Source organism: Panthera leo, chromosome B2 (genome assembly GCF_018350215.1).
Source record: "Panthera leo isolate Ple1 chromosome B2, P.leo_Ple1_pat1.1, whole genome shotgun sequence".
NCBI lineage: Eukaryota > Metazoa > Chordata > Mammalia > Carnivora > Felidae > Panthera > Panthera leo.
In genome coordinates, this window is record NC_056683.1 from 38,438,463 (window position 1) to 38,461,211 (window position 22,749).

At 45.3% G+C, this 22,749-nt stretch overlaps 2 long non-coding RNA genes across 3 annotated transcripts; one reads left to right on the forward strand and one right to left on the reverse strand.

The window, feature by feature from the left end:
- Positions 1 to 1,542: 1,542 nt before the first annotated feature.
- On the reverse strand, positions 1,543 to 13,423 carry LOC122219880. 2 transcript variants are annotated; one of them, XR_006202593.1, is made up of 5 exons: positions 13,351 to 13,423; positions 11,346 to 11,414; positions 4,934 to 5,287; positions 3,739 to 3,835; positions 1,543 to 2,258 (listed from the first exon to the last, which is right to left on the reverse strand). It is a non-coding gene; the product is annotated as an uncharacterized LOC122219880 (long non-coding RNA). The 2 variants fall into 2 exon arrangements; XR_006202592.1 differs by having other exon boundaries at positions 1,543 to 2,474.
- Positions 13,424 to 13,552: 129 nt separating this feature from the next.
- Positions 13,553 to 15,076, forward strand: LOC122219007. Its single transcript, XR_006202216.1, has 3 exons — positions 13,553 to 13,754; positions 13,921 to 14,053; positions 14,415 to 15,076. It is a non-coding gene; the product is annotated as an uncharacterized LOC122219007 (long non-coding RNA).
- Positions 15,077 to 22,749: the final 7,673 nt, after the last annotated feature.

Below are 22,749 nucleotides of genomic sequence, written 5' to 3' on the forward strand. Positions count from 1 at the left end.
TGGAATGCTTGGCCTCCACACCTTCATGTCCCCCCATAAGAAGTTAATTTGATGACCTCATCAGAAGCAGCCACCCATAGCTAGCTCACTGCGACTTTCATTCACTAGCATCGATTTGCTTATTTCCTTCAGCATTGCTCGCCACCTGAAATGACCCGACTTCAGAGTTTACTATTGCTGCCACTAAGATGTAAACCATGGGGGCCGCCATCTTTCCCCGCCAGTTCATGACGGTGTGCCCTCGAACCTAGACCACCTTGGCCTGGCACATAGTGGGCACTTGATAATACCTATTGGTCGATGAGCACTCTGGTCATATACCAATACACACACACACACATGGTCCACATGTTAGAATGTGCTCTTGAGCGTATTCACACTGGGCACAGACAGCTGCGTGTCTGTGATATAGTACTCTGCAGTGTAACACTAGATAGAAGTGGTGAGACCAGCCTCATGTACACGGGCTTTCGAGCAGCCAATGCTAAGAAACAGAATGCCTCTGAGGACAGATCCATAATTACCCAGCCTGGAAGAAGGCAGAACAGAAAATAGAACCTCTGTGTAGGAGCCAGAGTATCTCCACCACCTGGCCCAGGCCTTTTGTGTGGGTTGCCTGGAGAAATGGAAGACTTGATTAAAAGAGGTGAGAAACTGGCCCCTGTGAGGGGAAGGGACTGGGGTGGCCCAGTCACTCTAGTTTCAGAGTTGAGCTTCCAAATATAGCTGGGCCGGACATGGGGCACCAATGAGGCAGGTCTGAGATCACCCAGGATGGAGTCGGGGGGGATCCCCTCTCACCCAGGTTCCCTGGCCCCCACCTTATCACTCGCCTGCCAGGACTGTTCTGGGGAGGAGTGGGTGCCATCTGCCCTGAAAAGGAGATGGAGGGAGACAGGCAGCAGGGACCTAAGCTTATGTATGTTCTGACCCAGTGCCTCACCCAAGTTTGGGCATTCCATTCTTTTTTTTTTTTTAAGTTTGTTTTTAATATTTATTTATTTTTGGTAGAGTGTAAACAGGGGAGGCGCAGAGGATCTGATGCCAGCTCTGTGCTGATAGGCTGACAGCAGCGACCTGGATGTGGGGCTTGAACTTACTAACCGCAAGATCATGACTGAGCCAAAGTCAGACACTCAATGGACTGAGCCACCCAGGTGCCCTTAGGCATTCCTTTCTGACAAGAGGTATTTGGGAAATGTGAGATCATGCACCGTTCACCAGGCAGAAATGGATCCTGTCTGCCAGGCTGCCCAGAGGGGGATGGGCACCAGTCCCCAGATGAATTCTACCCATTGTTGCATGCTCGTTGCTACTCAAGATAATATCAGTGCTCCCTGGCATGAACAGTAGCCATGAGAATTCTAATATCAGATATGGGAGACCAAGCTGGATGGCCTCTAAGGTTCTGAATGTGCCAGTCTAGAGGTTCTAGAACCCTACACACTGACTATTATCACGAATATGAAGCAGTTGATGCCGATGTGCTCAGTGACACATACAGTTAACATAAGGGAGGCTGTTAGCACTTCTACTCCCCGGTTCTATGTGTTATGTATTTAATTACTCAGTAATTCGCAGCTTATAAATACACAGCCCCTGAGCTAGATCTTTCTCCATTGCCGTTTACCAATTGGAGTCCTGAGACCACGCCCCTCACCCATGAAGAGCCAAGCAAGCCCCTGGATTTGAGCCTCTGAGAGAAGTTCCTGTGGCCCCCTGCCCATGCCCATAGGGGCGTTCCGCGTGTCCTCCCCTACAGGCCCACAGAACCGCATCCCCCCTCAACCCGAAAGCTAGGGTTTGTTCCTCTGGCTTCCCCTTCCTCAGAAAGAGTGGTCTGTCTTAACCCACACTTAGTTGGGACTCAAAGCAAATCTCTTCCCCTTAGTCACTTTCTCTGCTAAGAGAGGCGTGCAGGTCTGGGAACCACCGAGAGCGCCATGAATTCTCCCAGCTGTGACAGCCACCCTGGCCTGGGCTGAACTGTGGCCAATCCATCCTTGACGGCAGCGCCCTCCTCAGAGACAAGAAGACCAGATGAGAGGTGTGGAAAACCCGCTCCCCATCTTTGTCAGCCAGAGACGAGCTCCTCAGGGAGACCTGTGAAGGTACCAAGGGCCCCAGCCCCTGTTCTTTCATGTCTCATGACATGGGGTGGAGTGTCTTGTGTTCAGCAAACCACTGAACAGTGAAATATTTTGATTTCTACACTTCCCTCACACTGCTGGTGGCTTCTGTCTTCTCAAGTTCATGGCCTGTTTGGGATTCAAAAGTGTAGGAATGAAGGAAATCTGGGGGGTTTCATTCATATCAATTCTGATGGAGGCATATAAGTTTATTGAAGGCTTCCTCAGCCCTGTCACTCACCACGACTGTGGCCTTTGACACAGAGGTTTAACGGCTCTGGGACTCAGCTTGCTCTTCTGGAAAATAGGTGGCCCACCCCACGTCCCAGGCTTAGTGAGGCTTACCTGGCATAGCACATATGAAGCGTTTAGCAGAAGCTGTGTAAAGAAACATGAGCTCCTCCCTGCCCCACTCACCCCTTCTAACTGCTAAGGACCTTCCTCTTCATGCAGCCTCTGAACAGTCGAGTGAGGTTACCTCCTCAGTGCCCATCTTTCATCACAGATGCCATAGCGTGGCCCATTCAGTGCCCTTGAAACATTCTGTAAGGTCAGGTCTCAGCTCCTCCTCTGTCCCATCTTCCTGGGCTCCAGCTTTATCCCTCTCCCTGTATTTAAGCTGTCATGACTAACCAGAGACCATGACAGTTTTTATAAGGCTAGTGGTTCATTAGCTCCCCTCTCTGTCTTCTGGTTCAGGGGGCCGGCCCAGCTCCTCATCTGAGGAGGCCACAGCCTAGGTGGGGTGATGGGCAGGTCCCAGCCACAGGATACTTATTGGGGTGGGGGTGTCTGGGGCCAGGCTTTCTGACTGGTCCCAAATGTGACAGCTGCTGTGTCTTCAAGAGCATGTTGCACTCCCAACCCCTCTGACCTGGGTTAAAAACTGACAGGGAAGAGTGACAGATAGCAAGAGTCCTGAGGTACCGGTGGGATAAGACCCCCAAAGCAGGAAGAAAGAGCGCCCTGAGTCCAGAATATAAGCTTCCCTTCCTCAGAGTCCTAGCCCCTGCCTTTTTATGTTGACAGCCATGTTTGTCACCACTGTCACTCCAGCCATGGACTCCTGATGGCTGGGACACCAGAGTGGAGGAAAAACAAGAGGGAAAAAGCAGGGATCCTCACCCCCACGCATGCTCTGATTTATAGGAGCTCCCTTCGGGGCACCTGGATAGCTCGGTTGCTTAAAGGGCCGACTTCAGCTCAGGTGATGATCTTGTGGTTCACGAGTTTGAGCCCCGCGTCGGGCTCTGTGCTGACAGCTCAGAGCCTGGAGCCTGCTTCAGATTCTCTGTCTCCCTCTCTCTCTGCCCCTCCCCAGCTTGTGCTCTCTCTCTCACTCTCTCTCTCTCTCAAAAATAAATAAACATTAAATAAATAGATAGATAGATAGATAGATAGATAAAGGAGTTCCCTATTTTGCTGCTGTAGCCAGAAGCAGAGGGTTTCTTCTGCAACTCTGCACCAAGCACCTGACTTTAGGTTTCAGGCTACACTAAGTTCTGCTCAGCAGAGACCCAAGTACAAAATATGCCCCATGCACCACCAGTCTGGTGGTGCTTGGACTTCTGGTTTCCCCTACCCCCCTAGTCCACTTGCCGGTACTTACTGTTCAGAGACTTCAGGTAGCTGCACTGTGTACTGTCTAGGTTGTATACTCGGTAAGGGAGAGAGGCAGCCATGTGTTTATTTCCTCTTACCTGGAACTGGAACACAATAAGATTTGAAAGCATTATCAAGTTTTAAAAGCCTTGGTCCTTCTCCTGCCTCCAAGAGGAAGGAGACAAGTCCTGGCTGATTGTCACATTATCCCATCTCCTCATGAAAACACAATCACATCTATTCACTTATTCATTCTCTTAACAAATATTTCTTGAGCACCGGTTCTGTCTGTGCTGGGCCCCTTCTAGACGCTGAGAATTCAGCAGTGAGAAACAGACAAAGCCACTGCCAGACGAGGCAGTCAGAATATAAACAAATAATTAAATATATAATATGTAGGCGATAAATACTATTGTGCAAAATAAAGGAACACCAAAAGATGAAAAGTGCCTTTTTATAAAGTGTGGACAGGCAGAGCCTCTTTGAATAGGTAATGAAATCTAAGGAGAAAGCAGAAAAAAAGTGAGCTCTCTCAGTATCAGAGGCAGAAGTATTCCAGGAAGAAGAAATTGCCAAGGCCCTTTGAGGGCAAAGACAGCATGTCTGGCGTGTCTGAGGAACAGCCAGAGGCCCGTGTAAGTGAGCAGGGAATACAGGGCAAGGAAGAGTGCAGTTGAAGTTGAGATCAGGGTTGGCTGGGGTGGGGGGTAGAGCGTGGAAAGATCACATGTGACCGTGAACGCGATTGTTAGGACTTTGGGCGATGTGGAATTTCACACAGAGGAGTGACATTATCTGACTTACAATTTAACAGGATAGGTCCGACTGCTGTTTTGAGAATAGAGTGGGGGCCAAGAAGGAAGCAGAGAAATCATCTAGAAGGCCGTTGAAATAATTCAGGAGAGAGAAAACCATGTATTGGTCCAGGGGAATCAGATGGAGGAAGTTACAAATGGTTGCATTCTGAATATTTGTTGAAGGTAGATTGGACCAAGAGGGTTTTGATAGAGAGAGACAGTGAATAGTCAAGTTGGAGTTGCTGTGAAGACCATTTGACAATCACCCTGCTGACTAGGAATCTCCAAGCCAACATCCCTGACATCATGATGTTCAGCCACTTAAGGAATACTCCCTGGGAGAGAGGATTCACTGCCTCACACAACAGCCTTACCCAGTCCCTTAAATTTCTTTCTTATACTCACTCAAAGTCAATGTCCCTATGTCTTTCTCTCACTGTTCCAGAAGCAATATGGAGCAGGTCTTCACACCTCCCACAGACAATCCTCCAGATTCCCATCAGAGATGTGCCTGGCCTCTCCCTCCATTCATATTCTCCATCAGTGCCGTTTTCTGTTCCTCTGGACATGAGCAAATCCCAGGAGGAAGAAGCTCTGGGTGTTCTACCAGGTAGAACTCCTTCTGGAACATAGTCCACAAATTTTGGCAAAGGATTCACATTCAGACCACAGATGTAAATTTGGCAAACACACTCATCTCCATTCTTCTTTCCAGGTGGGGAAAATTAGAGAGTTAGCTTCGATCTTGCTTCCTTACCACTGAGAAAAACAAAGCAATTAGAAGTGTGCTTCCTTAGACGCCACCTGTCAGCATCCATGTCCACACCCTCTGCTTTCCTGCCCGTTGGAGTAAATGAATTATCTGCACTCCCGTCTCAAACCAGTCCCTCCGCTTTTCTACTATATCCTACCCCTTCTCACATGTTCAGGAACAGGGATATCCCTAAAAATTGGAGGGAACAATGGAATAGAACTAATATTTTAAAAACAGAATTCAAGAACACTTTATGGAAATAGAAGAAAACTTAAATTTATGTAAAGGTCAACCACGTGCCTGGGCAAGTTGAGAATGATCAACTCAGAAATATAGCCTATACAGTAATTAGACTAGAAAGAAAAAGAAGCAATACTCAAGACCTCCAGACACAATAGTCATAATACCTCTAAAAGTATGAAAATTCTATTGGCAACAGGATATTTGAGAGCAACCTGTAAAGCAAGGCAAGAATGGAGCTTTATATTCAGATAACCAACAGAAAGGAGATGAGTTGTAAGCCAAGGACTTTATATGCAATATAGCTATCATTCAATTATCAAGGCTATTGAAAAATTATATATGCAAAGAGTGAGAGAATCCTGTACACATGAGCCCTTTTAAGATAACCTGCTAGATGAGGAATTCTGTCTGCTCAAGACATGACTGAGGAGTGGGGGGAAAAGAGAATGATGGTGATTGTGTAGTGTATTTAAAGTATATTTAGAGCATGTAGATCTAATAGTTAAACAAGGATTGGGGACAAAGGTGGAAAATAATTTGTAAATATCATAGGTTCTGACCAAGTAGAAAGCATGTAACTTAAAATTAGAGCCAAGAAAGAAGACAGAAAGAGGAACAGGTAGGAATCAAATGACACCATTTAGAATTCACAATCTAGGCAGATAATTCATAGTTGAGATAAAAGTTAAATAAGGGTATGTTAAAAGATATCAATCAAAGGTAACTAGTAGAGCAAAAATGTGTACTTTTGTAAATATCAAAACAATTTTTATTAAAAAAAAGCAAAGGGGACTTATAGAGAAAAAAGCAAAGTAAGCATAACATAAAATTGACACCAATATATTTATTAGTCATGTCAATAAATGTGAAGGAGAGGGGCACCAGGGTGGCTTAGTTGGTTAAGAGTCTGACTCTTGGTTTCGGCTCGGGTCATCATCTCCCAGTTCATGAAATTGATAGCATGGAAAGCTGATAGCATGGAGCCTGCTTGGGAGTCTCTCTCCCTTTCTCTCTCTTCCCCTCCCTCCCTCTTGCTCAAAATAGATAAACATTTAAAAATAAATAAATAAATAAATAAATGCGACGGATATTTAACTTGCCTAGTAAAAGAAATAGATTTTCAAAATATTTTACAAAGCAAAATTCCAGTCTCTTCTATATAGGATAGAGACATTTAAAACAAAGTGATTCAAAGGCTAAAGAATAAAAGAGGATAGGAAAAGTTATGCTATTTAAATAGAACAACTCTAAAGAATAGTAGTAAGCTTACTATTAGACAATGCAGAATTTAGACCAAAAAGCATCAAACAAGACAAATAAAAACATATTATAAGGCAAAAACCCACAGTCTACAATAAAATATATCAGCCATTAATATCTATGTACCAGATTACACAGAAACCACTTATCAATGAAATAGAAATGACAGCAATGCAAGGAGAAATAGATAAAAATAATAACGATAAGACAGTTTTACACACCACTCTCAGGACAAGAAGGGCATGTGAACAAAAAATAAGTCTAAATGGAGAAGACTTAACCAACATTAATGTTAAATTAGATTCCATAAATATGTATTAAATGCTTTACCCTTTAATAAAGAATATACATTCTTCTCAAGCAGACATGAAATATTTATTGAAATTGATCATATGTTATATCACAAAGGAAACATAAGTAGGTTCCACGTTAGAAATATTACAAACAATTCTCTGATTACAATGCAGTAAAAGCAGAAATAAAAAGCAAAAATTTAAAAAGCCCTTCCAGGGGTGCCTGCATGGCTCAGATAGTTAAGCATCCGACTTTTGATTTTGGCTCAGGTCATGATCTCAGAGTTTGTGAGATTGAGCCCCACGTTGGGCTCTGTGCTGACAGCACAGAGCTTGCATGGGATTCTCTCTCTCTCTCTCTCCCCCTCTCTCTGCCCCTCCCCTCTCAAAATTAATAAATAAAAAAATTAAAAAAATTAAAAGCCCTTTCAAAGATGGAGAAAAAGGGACTAACTTCATTCTCCCTCCTAAAACAGTAACATAAAGTCTGAACAAAATATTTGAAACATACAAGACATCAAACCATGAAGGTCAAAGATCCTGAAGACTTGGAAACAAAGGAGATTAATTCTACAATTTTATCAGTTGAGTGCCTGGAGAGAGTTCCAGGCCCAGCTCAGGGAGCCCAGTGGACTGCCTGCCTGACTGAAGAAGCTGAGAGTCTGAGGAGATCAAGGGAGCTGCAGCTCACAGGACAGAGTCCAAGAGAGAGGAGAGCTGTAGAGGGTCCCTCTCACGTATTCAACAGAATGCTCATCAGCACACTTGTGTGAGGAAACTACCCGTCTCAGTCCATTCAGGCTGCTATAACAAAATACCATTACTGGGCAGCTTATAAACAACAGAAATTTATTTCTCACAGTTCTGGGGGCTGGAAGTCTAGGACCCAGATGCTGGCATGGTTGGGTGAGGCCCTTTTCTGGTGGTCCACTTCTCACTGTGTAGTCCTCACATGCTGGAAGGGGCCAGGCAGCTCTCTTCTTTTATAAGGCACCAATCCCATGATGAGAGTTCCATGCTCATGACTTAAGTACTCCCCAAAGTCCCCACCTACTAATCCATCATCTTTGGGGGCTAGGATTTTAACATATGCATTTTGAGAGGAAACAAACATTCAGATCATAGCACTACCCAAACCACAGAAAGAACCTTTTAAAAGGATAAGCAGAAACATCTCCAGGTACTGTCACAGGACCAAGAGTAGTGTCTGCTCCAAGCTGCTGAACTAGAAAGCTTCATAATTCATGTAGAATTGTATAGGGTACTCATAAGGATCTTGCCTCAAAGGTGGGGGATAATTAGCCCTAGACTGAACACTGCATCGGCTTTATCTGACAAATCTTTAATGCAAAACCTGAAAGGACTGAACTCTTTCCACATAACTTAACTCCATCTGAGAACAAAGTTCAGGAATAGTTATAGGAATACAAAAACAAATTAAAATTCATAATGTCCAATAAAAAATTACCTGGCCTGTAGAAAAGCAGGAAAATATAACCTATAATGAGGAGGAAATTCAATTAATTAAAACAAGCCATAACTGGGCGCATTGTTAGAGGTAGCAGACAAAGACATTAAGATAGTTATTATAACTGTAATCCATATGTTGAAAAAGTTAGTAGAGAGACACAAGATGCAAAAAAAAAGACCCAAATTGAACAGCTAGAGAGGAAAACTGCAATGCTTGATGTGAAAGTCACACTCGATAGGATTAACAACAGATCAGACACTAAAGAAGAAAAGATTAGTGAATTTAAGACAGCAATGGAAACAATCTAAAATGAAATACACAGAAAAAATCATAATAAAAAAGAAAATGAAAAGAGTATCAGTGAACAGTAGTACAACTTCACGCTGCCTACTATATCTATAATTGGAATCCCCAAAGGAAAGGATAGAAAAGGGACATACAAAAAAAAATCTGAAGAAATATTAGCTTAAAATACTCAAAACATGATAAAAACTAACTCACATACTCAAGATGGTTAACAAACTCTAAGCACAAGAAACACGAAGAAAACCACTCTAAGCCAAATCATAATAAAATTACTCAAAACCAGTGATAGAGAAACCCTTAAAAGCAACCAGAGAAAAATACACCTTACATGAAGAAGAAAAAAAGACAAGTGTGCTAGAAGATTTCTAGTGAGAAACAATGCAAGTAAGAAGACTGTGAAACATCTTGAAAGTACTAAAAGAAGTAAACTGTCAACCTAGTATTCAATTCCCAGTGAAAGCATCTTTCAAAAACTAATGCAAATAAATATGATTTTTAGGCATGCAGAGGTTGAAAGAATTCATGCCTGTAGAACCACATTACAAGATTTGTTAAAAGAAATCCTTCAGGCAGAGGAAAATTATACCAGATGGAAATATAAAATTTCACAAAGGAATAAACAGCACTGAAAATGGTAGCTTTATGGATAAATATGTAGGATTTTATTCTTATTATTTAAATCCCTTTAAAGTTAGTTACATTTAAGAGAAAACATTGTAGTGTGGAGTTTATAATATATGTAAAAGTGAACTGTATGGCATAGATAGCATAAAGGCTACTAGGAGATAAATGAAAATATACTATGGAGAAGTTGATTCCTATAATATATATGATGTAGTATAGAATCACTTGAAAGTAAATTGTAACAAGTTAATGATGTGTATTATAAATCCTAAAACAACCACTAAAATGGCAAAAACAAAGAATTGTAGATAGTAAGCCAACAAAAGAGAAAATGGAGTAAAATGTTCAAATACTTTAAAATAAAGCAAGATAAAGAGGAAAATAAAAATCACACACATGGAACAGATAGAAATCAAACTGCAAGATGATATACTTACACCTAACCATATCAATAACTCATTACATGTAAATGGTTTAAACACTCCAATAAAAAGGCAGAGATTGCTCAAATGCATAAAAAAGAAATCCCCACTACTGCTGCCTACACAAAACTTGCTTTAAATATAAAGATACAGATAAGTTGAGGCAAAGAAATGGGAAGGGGCATCTGGGTGGCTCAGTCGGTTAAAATGTCTGACTCTTGGTTTCCACTTGGGTCATGGTCTCGTGGCTTGTGGTTTCAAGCCCTGTGTCAGCCTCTGCACTGACAGTGTGGAGCCAGCTTGGGATTCTCTGTCTCTGGATCTCTCTGCCCCTCCCTCACTTGCTCTCTATCTCTCTCTCTGAATAAATAAACATTTAAAAAATTTTAAAAAGGTAAAGAAATGGGGAAAGATAAACAGTGCTAATACTAATCAAAAGGAAGCTGGAGTACCTATACCACTATGAAACTAAGTAGATTTCAGAACAAAGACTATTACCACAGATAAAGAATGTATATTGTAATCAGTCAAATGAGAGGACATAACATAATTTAGATTCAGGATGTAAGTTGTTGATTATATAATACTATTGTATAGATGCTAAGTTTCCTAATTGATAACTACCCTGCGCTTGTATAAGAGAATTTCCTAATTCTTAGGAAATAATTAATTATGAAGGAGTAAACAGGCACAATGTAATACAACTTACTATCAAATGAGAGAGAGATAAAGCAAATGTAGCAAAATGTTAACCATGAATAGATCTGCTTTAGCATATATAGGAATTCAGGTACTACTATTGCAACTTTTCTATAAAATTTGCAACCAAGACAAAATAAATGTTAAAAAATTGTATACACACCACTCCCATAACAGTCCTTATATAAAATAAATATCTCAATTTCTTTATTCCATAGCACTTCTGAAGTTCTAATATCAAATATCTATTAAATGTCTGTCATGACCTTCCCTCCATAAAAGTACAAGTTCTCAGGGACCTGAATAGTTGCTATTTTGTACTATGAGGTAATCTTGAATTTCTAGAACTATACCTAGCACTTAGTAGATGTAGAATTATTAATATTCTTGAATGAGTGGACAAATGCTACAATTGGATATAACAGACTCTAGAGTCAGATGATCTGTGTCCAAATCCTTTTTCTTCATGTTACTGGATACAACATGGGCAAGTTACTAAACTTCTCAGGAACTTAGCTCCTAATGAGTAGTTACCTAAAAGGGGTATAGAGAGTGTGATGTCGGCAAAAATGGTGGAGTATGGAACTCCAGAAGTCTGTTCCTCCACAGAAGCAATGAATAATCTGGCAAAAACTGTGAGAATCAACATTTTGGGGAATCTAATCAATGTCATACAGCAAGCACGGGAATGATTATTCAAGAAAAACACATATGAGCCTCGATAAAATAAGATATTTTAACCTACCTGGTACCATCTCCCACTCCCCAACTTGGTAGTGACCTGAAGGCAACAGTTGGTATTCCCAATATATACCTGGAACCAGAGGGAACAGAAGAGACCTTATTCTCAAACAGTTGTGGTTTTTGTTTTGACCTGTCTGGTGACTCCTGGAAGAGCTGTCTCAAACAGCTGACTTTATTTCATCTACCTCAGAATGATCCCAGGGTTGAAGCAGCTACCCAGGGAGAATTTGTCAAAAATACTTAAAGTCAAATGTGTTAGCTGCTGCTTCCTCAGGCAGGGAATAACAGTTGGGGAAAACAATAGTCTAACTTAAAAGCCTGGAAGAGAAACGCTAGGGAATGAGAATAAGGATTTTGGAATGCTGCCACACATTTCTGGGAATCCAGAAAGCCATGCAAATACCCAGGGCTCAGAAAAGACCTGAGAAGGCCCTAAGCTCTTATCTCTGACTTATCTTCAGGCTCTGCACAAGCAGGAAGCAAAGGCTGAGATACAGTTGTAAATTGTCTAGCTGAGTGTTGAATACATGTCCCAACACACATACACACACACATGCACACACGCACCATCCACTAAGACTGGGAGGTTTTGGGTTTTTTTTGTTTTTTTAGTTCCAAGTATTTAAGGAAATTTCTGTGAAATCACTAGCTGACCATAAATCTAACAGAACAGACTTTAGTGGCCACACATGACAAACTGTCATAGGATACAAACTACAAAACTAGCTCAGAAAAGCCATGCAACAAACAAACAACAACAAAGGAAATGCAAATCAAAACCACCGTGCAATACCACTTCACACCTATTAGGATGGCTATAAACTTTTTTTTTAAATGAAAATAGCCAGTATTGATGAGGAGAAACCTGAACTTTCATGCATCGCTGGTAGGAATGTAAAATGGTGTAGCCACTGTGGAAAGCATTTTGGCAATTCCTCAAAAAAAGTGAAATGCGGAATTGCCATATGACCCAGCAATTCCATTCCCAAGCATATATCCAAAACAAACTGAAAACATACATTCAAACAAAAAAAAAAAACACGTACACAAATGTTTATAGCAGAGTTAGTCATGAAAATCAAAGAGTGGAAACAACCCAAAAGTCCATCGATGGGAATGGATAAACAAAATAAGGTGTAATCATGCAGGGGAGTATTCTTTAGCCTTAAAAGGAATGAAGTACTAGTACATGCTACAACATGGAGAAACCTTGAAAACACTATACTAGGTAAAAGACAGCCAGACACAAAAGATCATATGTTGTGTGATCCTGTTCACACGAAGTGTCCAGAAGAGGTAAATCCGTCAAAACAGAAAACGGCTTACGTGTTGCTCTAGGCTAAAGCAAAGAATACGGAGTGACCGCTTGGCTTGTATGGGGCTTCTTTTGCGGGGAGTGACAAAATGTTCTGGAATTCAATAGTGGTAATGGTTGCACAACAGTGTGAATGTAATAAAAGCCATTGAATTGTACACTTTAAAATGGTGAACCTTATGTGAATTCTGTCAATTTTTTACAAAGGAATCTGGGATGCTCAGGTATGATGATGCATGTTGAACTTTCCAGGAGGGAGTCTTTCAAAATAAGTGCCCAGGAAATATTAACAGACGAGCTCCCCTCCAACCAGTCTCTGCAGGTCTGAGTGAGAACCTGGTTCCCCAGGCCTTGCAGAAGGGGACAGGGGAAGCAGGAGACAATAGCAAAGCTTTCTTCAGGGTTCTGAGGCCCCATGAGCTGGATGAGCCTGGTCAAGCGTTTCTCTCTAGTAGAGGGTCTTTGGTTGGGTGGAAAATGTCAGAAATTGGCGTTAGTAGGGTCTGAATTGCAGTTGTGCCTCTAACTCTTGTGAGACCTCAGGCCAAGTGCCTTCTGGATGGTGCTTTCCTCTGAGGTAAGATAAAAGGGAAGTAAGAACTCAGGAAGCACAGAAATCCTGGGATTCCACGGCCTGGTAAATATAAAGCAGGAGGCCCAGGGGCTCCGTCCCCTTCCACCCTGCCACCACCTGTTCCGAGGGCCAAGGCTCCTAGGCAGCCCCCGCGCTCCGCGGATTCCAGGCCCTCTCCCACCTACACTGGTCCGCAAACTGCCAAACCCAGGACCGTTGGCAGGTTGCGGAGTTTCGGGGGAGCGGGAGCGGGCAGGGGGAGGAGCTTGGCCTCTGATTGGAGGAGGGCTGCGGGGGAGGGGCGGTGGGCGTGGCCAACGGCTGGAGCCCGGCAGTTGGCGGTTAATTTCGGGCCGCCCCTGGTTCAGTTTCTCCGCGACCGCTCTGAGTTGACTTCTTAGCCGACAACCCGGCTTATACGCACCCTCCCTATCCAGGGAAGATCAGAACTGCCTTAAGGATGCAGGAAAAACCCCGAGACCCAGGATGTGGGGAACTGGGCGCCCCCTCCCTTACCTCAGGTTGGTTGCAGAAGTTGCGGCCTTGGCGTCCCCAGGGCCACAGCTCTGTCCTCTCAGGGCGTGGCTCCCGCGCTGCAGGGCTGAGCCCCTCCCCTCGCCTCGGGCTCACCCTGGCAACTCCGCCCCCTTTTCTCCCTCTACCTCTGTGTTTGGTCTCCCGTGGCAGGATTCCATTCTCCCTTCCTGAGGAGTCGCCGCCTGCAGGCCATGAAAGAGCGCAGGACTCCGAGGACCCGGACTAGCCTAGCGGAGCCGCCCTGCCCCGCCCGGCCCCGTGCCCCGTGTTCCCCGGCGCCGGGGTGAGTGTCCCGGCCGCCCCTCTCCTCTCGTAGGCTGGCTCCCCCCGGGTTTTGAGGGATGTTCCGTTTCTCACCTCCCTTCCCAGCGTGAGAGGTGGAAGCTTGGGGTCAGGAGACCTCCTCTGCAAGGGCCAGGGGCTCCCATCTAAGCTCGGGATGCGGGGGCGGGGTGGGGGGACCAGGGAACCCTTTGCGAAATTTGCTCTCACCTGAAACGCGACGGAATAGTAACGCCTAAGTCAGAAGCTCCACGCGAATGGGAGTGTCTTTTGAAAACAGGTGCGGCACACACTGCTGGTGGTTTTAACTTGGCCGCCTCTCTGTGTATCAAGTTTCCTCTCATTTCCTTTTGCTTTCACAGGACTGGTCACTGCCCACGGTCATCAGTCAAGCATAACCAAGAGTGTGGAGGCTATTTGTGCACGCGGTCATCTTCTAGCCACTAGAAAGTCACCTTCCAGGAGTCCGCATCCCAGCAGGACCTTCCCAGGTTCCTGCCTTCCCAGCCTTCACCCCAGTGTTAGCTATCTGGAAAAGGGTCTGCGAGCAGGACCTGGGGCTCTTGTCTTGGTCCGTGCATTGCCCACACCCGTTTCCCCCTCAAGGTACTGAGTACTCTCCCTTCACTGAGGAGATCTGAGCTTGGTCCAGGCAGCGGGAGAAGACACAGCCCTCAGGGGTTAAGGTTCCTTCAAAGTCAAGGCTCACAGGATTCCTCAGGAGAGAATGAGGAACCCGTGAGCAGGAACCCGGCTGTAGGCGTTTGTAGCAGTGAAAAGGATGGGTCCCTTGCCCTCCTCAGAGCTCAGCTCAGACCCAAAGGCTCTTCCACTTACCATCAACATGGAAACTTGGCTCTTCACATGAGTATATTCTCCCTCTTTTGTGCATTATCTTGTTCCTCAAACCGCCCTTCCGTGAAGGCCTGTGGGGTCAAGGGGCCTGGCCAGTCACGCAGAGGTGACTGAGCCCCGCAGACCTCAGGTCAGGTAGACAGATTTAATAAAGGCTTCACGACCTTGACTGTCAGGACTCGTGATTGGTGTGCGGGTTCAGGAGATTTGGATGGTTCTTTTTTTTCTTTCCATCCAAACAGGTGCATGGTACTTGTGCCACAGACACGTGGGCAATGAGGGGAGGCTGGGGGTGGGTGGGATTTTGAGGGATATCCCTGGCTCTTCCCCCTTCCCTCTTTGAAGAATGCTCCTCAGTATGTCAGGGAGGGACCTGACACCAGTCGATTTGCTAGACACCCAGCAGGGTTTTCTTTGAGCTTCTACATGGTAATAGGGCAACAACCAAAGGGACAAATTTATCTGCCAGAATGTCAGGCCATTAGGAAGGATGTGGAAGGGGCTAAATAGTGATTCATATTGAGGTCCTGGGATTTCATTACTGTTTTGAAACTTCATTCTCCTAGTCCTTGATTAAGGATAATGGGAGAATTAATAAGAAATTACTGGTGGGAGGGGGTTGTCTTCAGAGTGGGGACCCAAGAGTACAGGTATCCTGTCAGTGGCCTGGGCTGTGTACCTGGCAGGTGGTGGGCAGCTTTGCTGGATCTCACAGTTGGTAGTGAAAGTCGTTGCAGAAAAAACATTCACTTGCTGGGGCTTTGGATGTCACCCAGTGCCCTGCCCCCTCTTCCTGTCTTGTTTTCCCACATGCCACGGAGACAAGAGCTGATCTGGCAAGGGAACAATCCCTAAGACTCCCCACATTGGGGCCCTTTCTCTGTGCTTTTCTACTCCAGTGATAACCACAGAATATTCTGGGAGTTGTCTTCAGTAAAGACTCGGGGGTCTCCTAAGGAGTGGGAATGGTGTAGTCTGTACAAAGCTAGAGCCATAATTAAGCACTGAGTTCATCGGAGCACAGGGAATGAGTTCATGTGTTCTTGTCCTTGGAGGACTTATAAATTAAAAGTATGGAATCATTAGTAATCAGAATAACCACCTGGCAGGGATATTGATGAACAGAGGAGAGCTTACTTGGAGACCTCTGATCTTTCCAGCCCCAAGACTCTGGGCCTAATACCCACATAATCATTAGTGTTCTGTAATTTATAACAGTGTTATCATTGATCCATGTCGTTAATCATCATGAATTGGTGATTTCTCAAATGCGCTGGGTTATTTGTGTATCAACATAGAGCTCTGTGATTTACAAACACAGAAATCCTTGGAGGTAGAGAGACGCCATGGCCATTTTACAGATGAGAATACTGAAAAAGACTCCACTCCCTTGGAGAGGGTATGCAGTGCACTTGCCGCATTGGGCCTGCTGGCTTACTCCTCTCTCCAGCCCCCACATTTGAGAAAGCAAGAACAAAAAAGCCAATAGGCCTCAGTTTGTCAGGATGTTTAAGGACTTTGAGGACAGCCTTCTACTTTTCATCACACAGGCACTGGGACAGACACAGAGAAGGCATTAAATATCTGTCCAATAGATTTCTCCATGTCTTCCATTTTTTAATGTCACAGGTCCTCTTTTAACCCTTGTGGCTCGCATCATCCCTCCAGATGATTCACTGAGATTCTAATGTCCTTTGCTGTTGTTAGGTAACTTTGGGGCACCTCCAATGATTGGCTGATTACCCAGCTCTTCCCCTAACTAGTTCTATGACCTGCAGCATGTTGTTTACCCTTTCCGAGTCTCAGTTTTCTAGGTGGTAAAATGGGTGATCCAACCTGTGTGTCATGGGTGAGGATTATAAGAAATAGCACATGGATGCTTATTCCTCTGTTTGGCAAGTAGGATGAGTTCCCTTTTCCCTGCTTGCACAGTCCTTTGTGTTCTGTGAAGAGCTTTGCTATCTATGGCGCCTCACAATCAAGAAGGGAGAGTCCTGAGTCTGCCCTTCCCTAGCTACTTCAAGGCCAACTCAGATTCTGTAAAACTTTCTGGAACACTTCTGTTCTTCTGTGCAACAGCTGTCCCCTCAATAAATTTACCCTGGAATAATCTGGAAAGCCAGGGGCTCATCACCCTCAGCCATTCTCCAGTCATTTGGTGTCCATCCCTTCATGAAGACCTGGAAGAGACAAGTGGATTTGATGGTGGGTCTATGCCTTAGAGCCTCTAGTGTTCATGGACAAGCCAGCCCTTTCCTCCTTCACTAAGCTTTGATGTCCCAATGGGCCTCTCTTCCTAAGGCTTCCAAAGACTTCCTGGGGAAGTCTTTGCCTTCCCACAGGGAAGAAAAAGAGCATCAAACACATACAGCACAAACGCTCAAATCCCGAGAAGGACCTCAGATTCAGGGGGCCCCCTGCTTGCCTCCTGGCTTCACTAGGGAGTGGGCCTACAGGGACAATCCAGGTGGAGGCCCATCCCAGGCCTCTGCTCTGTGCCCTCTTCTAGATGTGGATGGAAGATGAGCTGGACCTATACAGCTTTGTCCTCCCAAGTTTTCCTCTGATTCTGCCCCTCACCTCTTCCTTACTCGTGCTTGCCTGATCCCTCTCACCTCCCCCCTTCCTTTGCTTAGCCAATAGCGGACCGTGGTCTCTGACCCCTATCCCACCCAGGGTGGGACTGGAGGGCTGAGAGATCTTCATGCTCATGGAACATTCCTGGCAGAGCCACCCTTCCCAGACTCATACTGCAACTCTCAAGAGCCCTATATCCTTTTGTATCTCTCCCAGACTTGGTTGTTCTCTTGCTGTGTGGATATTTTGTTTCCTTTCTCTGGGTGCCTTCTCGGCCTTCACTTCTATTTTCTGCAGCAGGTGGGCATCACTGTAATGGCCGAGTGAGTGTGTGTGTGTGTGGGGGGGGGGGAGGGTATAGTGTGATGGAAACACCAGTTCTGGGGTCTGAAGGTTTCATTTGAGAACCACTTCTGCTCCATAAGCTCTATAAGAACTTGGAAAAAAAATCCCAAATAAATAACTTACATCTTCAGGTTGGAAAAGCTGTAAACTGGGGAAAGCAGTGATGCGTAAATCTGAGTTTTGGGGTAAGGGATGGAAGGCATGGGGCGCCTGGGTGGCTCAGTTGGGTAAGCATCCAGCTCTTAATTTTGGCTCAGGTCATGATCTCATGGTTCATGAGTTAGAGCCCTGAGTAGGGCTCCACGCTGGTACTTCAGAGTCTGCTTGGGATTCTCTCTCTGCTTCTCTCTCTCTCTCAAAATAAATAAATCAACTTAAAAAAAAAGAAATGGAAGTCATGGTAATCCATCTGAAAGAATTTACTTGAAACAGCGGGATGCTGTACAACCTCTCTAGCCCTGCTGTGGACTGTATATATCTCAAATGTCTCCACTTGGCTTTCTCCCCCACCATTCTGCAGACAAGTCTGGATGTAGGGAAGAAAGCCCAGTTGACCACCCCTGGAATCAGATACTCTTGTCTCAACCCCCTCCATCTTGTTTTCTACCCCAAACCAAAGGTGGAGGGGCTCAGGCAAGAGTATCTTGTTTTCTCATACCTGGCACAGATCCCCATTTTCCATACCTCAGGGGAGATAGAGGGCTCTAGAGCTCAAGAGGAAAAGTCCCAGAAAAGTCCCAAGCTCTGCTTCCCTAATGATACTGGCCAAGGCTGAACTAAACTAACCCTGTTTGCAGAATTCCTCAGAAGGCAGAGTCTCATCAGAACCCTGCAAAAAATGTGAGGATCAAGGAAGAATTAGACTCCTTTACTTGATGGCTGCTGGGGCCCTCCCCACATCCTCCCTCTGCAGTGACCCACAGTCCTCTCCATTTACCTTCATCATGGAAGCCAGGCTCTTTGCGTGGGGGGTCACCCTATCCCCAGCCACGTGTTCTTCTGTACCTCACTTCTCCCTCAAGTAACTGTGAAGTGTCAGCTCTACCCAAGGGGCCTGCCCAGCCATCCACTGCTGGATGAGGTGGAGTATTCCTCTAAAATTCCTTCTTCATTCCAGTGGGGACTAATGTGATGACTGAGAAGTAAAGACCAAACTGGGAGCCACTTTTCACCATGTTTGTGCTGGAGGGGACCTGGATGTTAAGGAGAGGTGGAAAGGGCTGGTCAGTGGGCTGCTTCAGGTCCTCCTACCATCCCATTGGGAAGAACTCACCCCTAACTCAAGTACTGTCCCTAGGTGATTTACCTGGCATCTGGCAGAGCATGAGCATTTACATCCTATAAAGGAAAATGTCTGTTAACCCAGAGAAATGGAGAAAGCGGCTGGGAGGACTTGGTGGTAGCCTTTATGTCATTCCAGAGTCCCATTGTTAGATTTTGGCTTTTATGCCAGACTTGGAACAAGGATAAAGGGTGAGCAGGGATTGGGGAAGTGATAAGTGAGGGAGCCCAGCAGTGAGGTCAGAGATTTTTCAGGTCCTCCTTGCTGCTGTTGGGACTGAGGATCTTGGAACATGAAGGAGCATTAGGGGCTGCAGAGGCTACCATGTGTTTCCTGCCCCTTTCTTGCCTCCTACCTTTTCTCAGTGTCATGGAGACCAGGGCTGATTTGTCAAGGGGACAGCATCTCCCCCTCCGAGATTTTCCCAGCTAAGGTCCCGGCTCTGTACCCAGTTTCCTACCACTATTCTGGCCACAGCTGCTTTCTGTCTGGCCTCTGCATTTCTTATGAAGGCAGGAATGATGGCTCCGCAAGGCTCACCAGGAACACAGAGCCATAACCATCGGGCCTTGATCTGATTGGAGTACAGGGAGCCACTTCCTGCCGGGGTGAATTCTGAAATTCATCATGCACAGTCTTGCTTGTAATAAGATTAATAACAGTTTCCATGGATATCGAACAGAAGATTCTAATACCCATCGAGGGAGGCTCAAGTGGATGGCATCTGATGGCTCTGGCAGCCCTGAGATTCTCTGAGTCTGAGATACCTAATATCATCACTAATTCTCTGTAATTTATACTAATGTTTTCAATGATGCATATCATTAATAATAATGGCTATGATAATAGCCAATCTCAAGTGTGATCTATAGAACTACACAGTACTTCTGAGGCATACTTACCAAAGTCCATACTTACCATTGGTAGTTTACCAGAAAGGAAACTAGAACCAAGAAATGGCTCTGAATCCAGCTACTCCCACAGAATGGCCCCTCACCCACAGGAGCAATTGCACTTGCCTTGGGTTACTCAGGACCCCCACACCCAGTTCTCTGCAACTGCCTCTCTTTGTTCTCTCCATCCTGCCCCCCATCCCTGTTTAAAAGCTCCCGTGAGAGCCACTTGCCTCCTTCCACCCCTGCTTGATAAGACACAGGATTTCAGTCCTGACTGGGCACGTGTTTGGCACAGAGCCAGTAACACCCCCTCACCCCCTCCCCCCCCCCCCCCCCCCCCCCCCCCCCCCCCGCCATGTCAAGTTCCTTTTCCTTTGGAACTTAAAACCTAGCTAATGCTTCCAGCCAGAAGTGCCGCCTTGGGCATGTGGTTCTGGCCAATCCATCCATCCATTCATCCATCCATCACCTCCTGGATAGTGGGTTCCCCGAAGCTATACGTTATCTTAAAATAAATGAAAACAGAGCCATCTTGTAAAATCAGAGATCCAGAAACTAGCTCATGTCCCTGCCCCTCAGGGAAACATAGAAGGCCCTCAAGGGCATGCACAGTGTCCTTTACTTTTATTTTGCTTTCTTTTAAAACCAGGCACAGTGTGGGGCACACAGCAGGTCAGCAAATGCATGTTGAATGCATGCAGCACTGATTTCTCCACCTCTCTCACTTTTTCTGCTGGGTTCAGTCTTCTTGAATTCAAGGTTCACACGCCAGGGTTCAGGCCTTTGACATGAAACCCAGCAAACTGTGTTTCTATTCACCTCTGCAGCTCTGCAGGTACCTTCGGTACAAATCCATTTATTGAATGTTTATCCAGCTCTGCCACTCACTTAACTATGTGATGTTGGGCAAGATATTTAACCCCTCTCTACCTTAGCTTCTCCAACAGAAATGTTAATAATAATACCTACTTCACTGTGTTGTTTTGATGATAAATTGAGATTATATTAAAAACAAAATCTTAGAACAGTGCATGGCACATAGGAAAATCTCAATAATGTCGGCTATTATTAGCAATTTAATTTTGCAGTTCAATATCCACTTGGAAAATGCTAACCTTGTGTCAACTTAATGAAGGGATAAAACTTTCCCTTAATTAGTCTGGGTAGGTAAGGCAACGGGCCCATCCTCGGTAGACGGGCAGAATTGTAATCCTCCAGAGATCCCCAAAAGGAATGGGTGGAAAGTATGTAACAGGGATTACTGGGTGTAACTGAGATCTCAACTCCTTCTTCATAATATTCCTTCTCAGTGAATGAGACACCTGCTTTGTATCAGGACGTACCCAGTCGGTGATGGAGGTGTGAGGCTCTGAGGTTTTTCTTCCCAACGTGGGAACAGCATCAGGAAGTTCAGCTAGCAGAGGTAACAACGGTTCAAGGAACAGGGGCTATCTTGAATACAGCATAGGGGATGTCCAGGGGAAAAATCTCACTCCCGCAACGTGTATAAATGCTAGACTCGCTGCTGGGTGTGCCAGGGAGCACCCATGAACACATGGTACAGAGGAGGTGGTAAAAGAAGAGGGGGTGTGCTCATTGTCACTTAACCAAATGGGCAGCTGGACGGAGCGGCCTGAGGCCGTGGGAGGCTGGTCAGTGGGCTGACTGGCTGTGGACCAGATGGGTTTGGGGATCCCATGGAGATGGGTGAAATTCCAGCTTCACCCCCTCATCACTAAGAAACCAAGCGGGTGCCTGCAGGAGGCACCGGCAGCGCAGAAAGGGATTAGAGAATCAGATCTCTCTTGCCCCAGCCCCACAGAGACTCCAGATGCGGGCCCAGAATCCTGGCTCTCGCTCACATTTGACTGCTGGCTAAAGGAACCAGAGGCTCAATGATCCCAACAAGAACAAGAAAATAGCCAGGCAGGAGCCTGAAATCTGCACCCATTTGCCTAGAGTTGGTGAGCTGAAGAAAGATGCCAAGTGTCCAAAATGAGGCCACGGGGCAAGATGGCTGTGCCCGTCAGAAGATGCTAAATGGCCATGATGGGCATCACAGGGTAGCTTGAGACATAAAGGGCTCCCCTCTACAGTCCGTTGGGAAACATAGCAATTCCCTCTGCCAGAGGCTGCAAGGAAGGGAAACCCTGAGTCTTGTAGTAAAACACTGACCAGCTGTGAGGTGGGAAAACTTAAATAGATCACAGAAGATCAGATCACTAAGATCTTGGGTTTAAGGCAAAAACAGGTATTTTTAAACTGTGAAGGGAGCCGTGTTCCTTTTAGGTGTTGGGAGAGCAACATGGATGGGTTGGATTCTATTACGCAAAGGTAGAAACCTCGGGTATTTACCCATGAGAAGCCTTGTCACAACAAACTTCCTGCTGCCAACCGCATCGCAGGGAGCGGCTGGGTTTGAGGATCGAGGTGTGCTATTTAAAACCATGCGTTGGGTTTTCGCCCGCTGTCTGCCAAGTCTTGTCTTTTGAAGAAGGGTGTCGATTTTACCAGCAGCAATTTGTAGCTATCACAATGGTGGCGAGAACAGAGGAAGCCCCGCCTGGCTCAGACCCTCACTGCAGACAGACAGACAACAGAGAATAGAAGACACAGAAGGACTCAGGCCCTGCTTAGGAAAATTCAGTACCTACAGACTGTGGGAGAGAAGTTATTACTGGTGTTGGAAGGGTAAAATCTGAGACAATGACCTTCCTTTTACCTGGCTGGAAATTATATCCC